Genomic DNA, 5,000 nt, shown 5'->3' on the forward strand with positions numbered 1-5,000 from the left:
ATTTTAGGTTAAACAGTTTAATAACTATCACAACAGAAGGAATGATATAAAAAACTGAGAGAGAAAAGAAAAATCCTGGAGTCCTTTAAAGAATCTGAAATTTTAATTACAGACGAAGAAACTGAACAGTAGAACTCGTATAAAATGTGTAGAATTAACAGAAACTTGTGAATAAAACAGGACTTTCATCATTTCTGTACATTCTAATTGTTCTAAATCTGACAACCTGCATATCGTCGCTGTCGGGCGGAAACCTCGTATCTCCAAATTTGGTCAATTTCATATTTTTTCACATATTTCACTATTGGTCAGTCCCCACGTGGGTCTGTTATTTTTACAAGTTATTAACCAATCTAAAGTCTTGAAAATAGCTTGAGCGCAAATCTCATAACTCCATTGGACACTTCAACTGTCCACCTCTTCCTCACTCCGTGTGAGAGCTTCACGGCATATTTCTCCTCAAGAAGAGTCGCAACGAATCAACACGTCTTCTGAGGTAAATGTCTTCAAAACACTGGGCTCAAAGAAAAAAAAATCTTGACCCCCACTAGTTCTGGTGCTCGTCTGAGGACAGGAATTTAGCGCAAGACAATCCACTGCAACGCGGACTAAACCCTGTGCACTGCAGATAAGGTACGGGGTTTTTTTAATGTCCTGAAAAATAACGGTTTTGGAGATACGAGGATTCCGCCTGACAGCGACAAAAAAACCCCACTTGACTTCATAACACAGTGCAACTGAATTCTTTATTCTGATTGGTCAGAAGCTTTTAATGAATTTTCTATAAGTGACACAAACCACAGGTTTACATTAACACACTGAATCTAAAGCGGATCTAAAGCTTCTATGGTAACGACTCATTTACAACGTAAAATGAAGGCTGTTATTAAATTGTGTATTAAATAAAAAAGTGTTATAATTGTTGATGTGCTGATGTTTTTTTTTATATTTTTTTTTTTTGTATTTCTTTATTTCTGGAAGGAGTCTCCAGTGTCAGAGTTTCTTTAGCGACGTCTGACACGACGGATTTCTGGTTTTCTTTTTAACGTTGAAACAGAATAAAAGAGGCTGGTGAGGGAGCGAGGGTGTGATATAAAAAAGGGTCATTGTTACAGACTGCTGCGGTGTAAGAGGAATAAACCGCTCGGGATCACGCTGAGTGACTCTTCTTGAAGCCACCTGTTTAGAGAAGGAGAAGACAGCACAGGCGTCAGCGCTGGTGTGATGTTTTTCGAGAACGTTAAGGGAGAAACGGATACGAAGGTGACGTTTAGTCTCTTGATGTGTTGTTGTGAATGTTTGTTACAGAAGAATCAGGTTTGTTACCAGTAACAGAGGAAAGGGAGCTCCTCGCTGCACGGTCTGTTCTCCATGACGTTACGAGCTCCACAGCGGTTGGACAGACCCGGGCAGTGGGGCATGGACACAGAGATCCCTTTCAGCGCCTTTCCCTTCACTAAGTACCAGTTTCTGTCCAGGAAGCACATCCCGGCAAGGAAGATTTCAGGTGACGTTGTGAGCTTGTGATATTCTCTGTCCTTCCACAGCTCAGCACACGCCTGGTGCGTCAGTCGCTCGATTTGGGTTCCAAAGCACTGGAGCGATAGAGTGACCGGTTATGACGCAGGACGTCATTACGAGGTCATATCAAGGTCACAACGCCTGTCAGAATGTTTCATTATTTTATATAAATTAAAATCAGCTGATTTATTTTAAAAATTGCTTTAAATCTCTACAATTTTGTGGAAATATTAAAAACACAAACATTTAAACTCCTTTATTACTTAGATTTTTTAGGTCATAAAAACATCCATGTGTGCGATCGTCACCATGGTTACAGACAACCCGCCGTGCGGCGTCGATAACTGCGATCTCAAACGTGTTAAATTCAAGGTCCGTTTAAGCAACACGTCAAAAGACACAGACGCTGGGTTTTCAGTTCAACAACAGCTTCCTGTTTGTGTGAGTGTCGTTTCCTGTGCAGCTCTCCGCACCTCCATCATCCTTTCTCCTCCACATCTATTATTTATCTCCTCAGTGTTGCCTGTTTTAATCTGCTCCCTGCTAGTGATGTAGGACATTTTACTGCCACACAAACCAGAAGCGCCGCTCTGTCCTCGTCCGCTGGGATTTTATAAGCAGTCCATCCGTGTTTAACATTTAATCACGGGTCTCAAAGACGAGAGGAAGGCGAAGGCCCAGAGACAAGAGTAAGAGGAGGTGACAACTCCATGTGGGCTTTGAGGACAAAAGTCTCCTCATCAACACAACATTTGTCAGACTGTATATTTATAGTCATATGAAGATGAGGTTCTCCTTTGAGTCTGGTTCCTCTCAAGGTTTCTTCCTTCCATTCAAGGAAGTTTTTCCTCACCACAGTCACCCGAGTCACCTCAGACTTGCTCATAAATACAAACACATTTAAATATATCTAATAATAATAATTTTTGTGGAATTTTTGTATTCTATTAAGAGAAAATGTCAGTTTTTAAAAAGTGCTATACAAATAAATTTGAATTGAATTCATTTGAAAGAGCAGGAAAGCGTCTCACAGCACAGAAGACTCCTGACGCCTGATTGGCTGACTAATAGATAACTGAATGAATGAAGAGTTCCTTATATAGTGGCAGGTGAATGTAGATCCCTGAGGAACGAGCAGCAGAGAGGAGGAACCTGGAGAGGAACCAGGCTGATCAGGGAACCTCATCTACATCACATCTGAAGCGAGCGTGACATCTTCGGTGTAAACTCGTTGATATTTTGTCTGTTTTTTTGGGAAGTGAAGAACTTACAGATATCTTTCATGAAGATTCGTGAGGAAACTTAACCATTAACTTTGTACAGCACACGTTTATATTTGTGTTGAGCTCGAGAGCCTAAAGGAAGCCAGAAGAAATATAAAGCAGGATAAATGAGGCACAATAATCAAACTGGCTTAGGACCAGGATTACTCCATCTGGACTTTCTGTCCGCCTCCTGCTCCATTTCTCTCTCTCTCTCTCTCTCTCTCTCTCTCTCTCTCTCTCTCTCTCTCTCTCTCTCTCTCTCTCTCTCTCTCTCTCTCTCTCTCTCTCTCTCTCTCTCTCTCTCTCTCTCTCTCACTCTTTCTCTCTCTCTCTCTCTCTCTCACTCTTTCTCTCACTCTCTTTCTCTCTCTCTCTCTCTCTCTCTCTCTCTCTCTCTCTCACTCTTTCTCTCTCTCTCTCTCTCTCTCTCTCTCTCTCTCTCTCTCTCTCTCTCTCTCTCTCTCTCTCTCTCTCTCTCTCTCTCTGAGTTGTGATATTTTTATTTACTTGTTATTTAAGGCCTCTATTATGTCCATAACATGAATCAGTTGTGTGTGTGTTTATGTGTGTGTGTGTGTTTCCCAGACTGCAGTATCATAAAGGTTAATAACCCTCTCTCACCCCAACCCGAGCCTGGAGAAGGTTCCAGATGAAGGTTGATTTGTAATTTAATTATCAGATTTGATCTCTTAAATCTTTGTCCTCGTCCGAGCAGCCGAGCTTCGTTTAACGTTTACGATTATTTTCTCCCTTTCACATTTGTGCCCTCCACTGTGAAGCTCCTTATCATATATAATAAAACCACATCCACTCGTTTTTATATCCGTTTAAAGAAACACGTCGCATCCTGAACGCACCTCAGCACCAGTGCAGGCCTGCAGCGGTGATGGAGCTGAGGGGTTTCAGTGTCATGAAGGATCGAAACTGTAAACTCCATCGTTTCTCCATACAGAATCTCCACAGTTAGAGATGAGGAGCGAAACAACAGAACTCTCAATACTGTGTGTGTGGAAATCATTAACACCACCCCCACCCCCCACGTTCTGCTCCTCGCTCTCAGACTTTAGCTCCTCGAACTAACTGATAAAAAATTTATGACACGCCGAATTTATCAGTTTACTCGATTGACAGCTGCATTTTTCTAACCTTCCTTACACTCCATGATATCTGCTGTTTCCTTCAGCCTCTCTTCAGAAGTGAATATTTTAATATTCAGAAAAAAGTAACTTAAAAAAACTAGTGTCTTATTTAGCGGGGCACGGTGTCTTAGTGGTTAGCACGTTCGCCTCACACCTCCAGGGTTGGGGGTTCGATTCCCGCCTCCACCTTGTGTGTGTGGAGTTTGCATGTTCTCCCCGTGCCTCGGGGGTTTCCTCCGGGTACTCCGGTTTCCTCCCCCGGTCCAAAGACATGCATGGTAGGTTGATTGGCATCTCTGGAAAATTGTCCGTAGTGTGTGATTGCGTGAGTGAATGAGAGTGTGTGTGTGTGTCCTGTGATGGGTTGGCACTCCGTCCAGGGTGTATCCTGCCTTGATACCCGATGACGCCTGAGATAGGCACAGGCTCCCCGTGACCCGAGGTAGTTCGGATAAGCGGTAGAAGATGAGTGAGTGAGTGAGTGTCCTATTTAGCGTACTAGCTAGATAGGATACTGCACTGCACCACCTCCCGTATCCCGTATCCCGTAACTAACCTCCCGTATCGCTAATGTCTTTCAGGGTTCGCACGCTGTCACGTCTAAACCATTATTTATATGTATATGAGAGGCTGTTCTTGCTAGCACTCTCTCCTGCACTCTCTTTTTTTTACCAACAGCTAGCATATTAGCCAGTTACTTTGATCCAAAACTGTCATTATTATCTTTAGCCGGTCGTTTGTTATCAGCTCTGCTAGCTCCCTCACTGAAGTTTTACCTCACTAGCCACACTGCGACACTGTAGCTGGCTAAGCTAGCTAGCTACACAGCTACTTAGCACACGGTCTGTGGGGGAACATTTCTATAAATTGCTGCATATCATTATAATAAATTGCTTTAGATATATTTTTTGTTGATTGTGATATTTTAGTCTGTGTGAGCCTTTTATGCCACAAAAGTGCGCACACACACACACACACACACACACACACACACACACACACACACACACACACACAACGGGACAGCAGGTGGGCCCGGGCCTTTATTACTTTGACCTTTCCACATCCTTTACCT

This window comes from Tachysurus vachellii, chromosome 6, assembly GCF_030014155.1.
Source record: "Tachysurus vachellii isolate PV-2020 chromosome 6, HZAU_Pvac_v1, whole genome shotgun sequence".
Classification (NCBI taxonomy): Eukaryota; Metazoa; Chordata; class Actinopteri; order Siluriformes; family Bagridae; genus Tachysurus; species Tachysurus vachellii.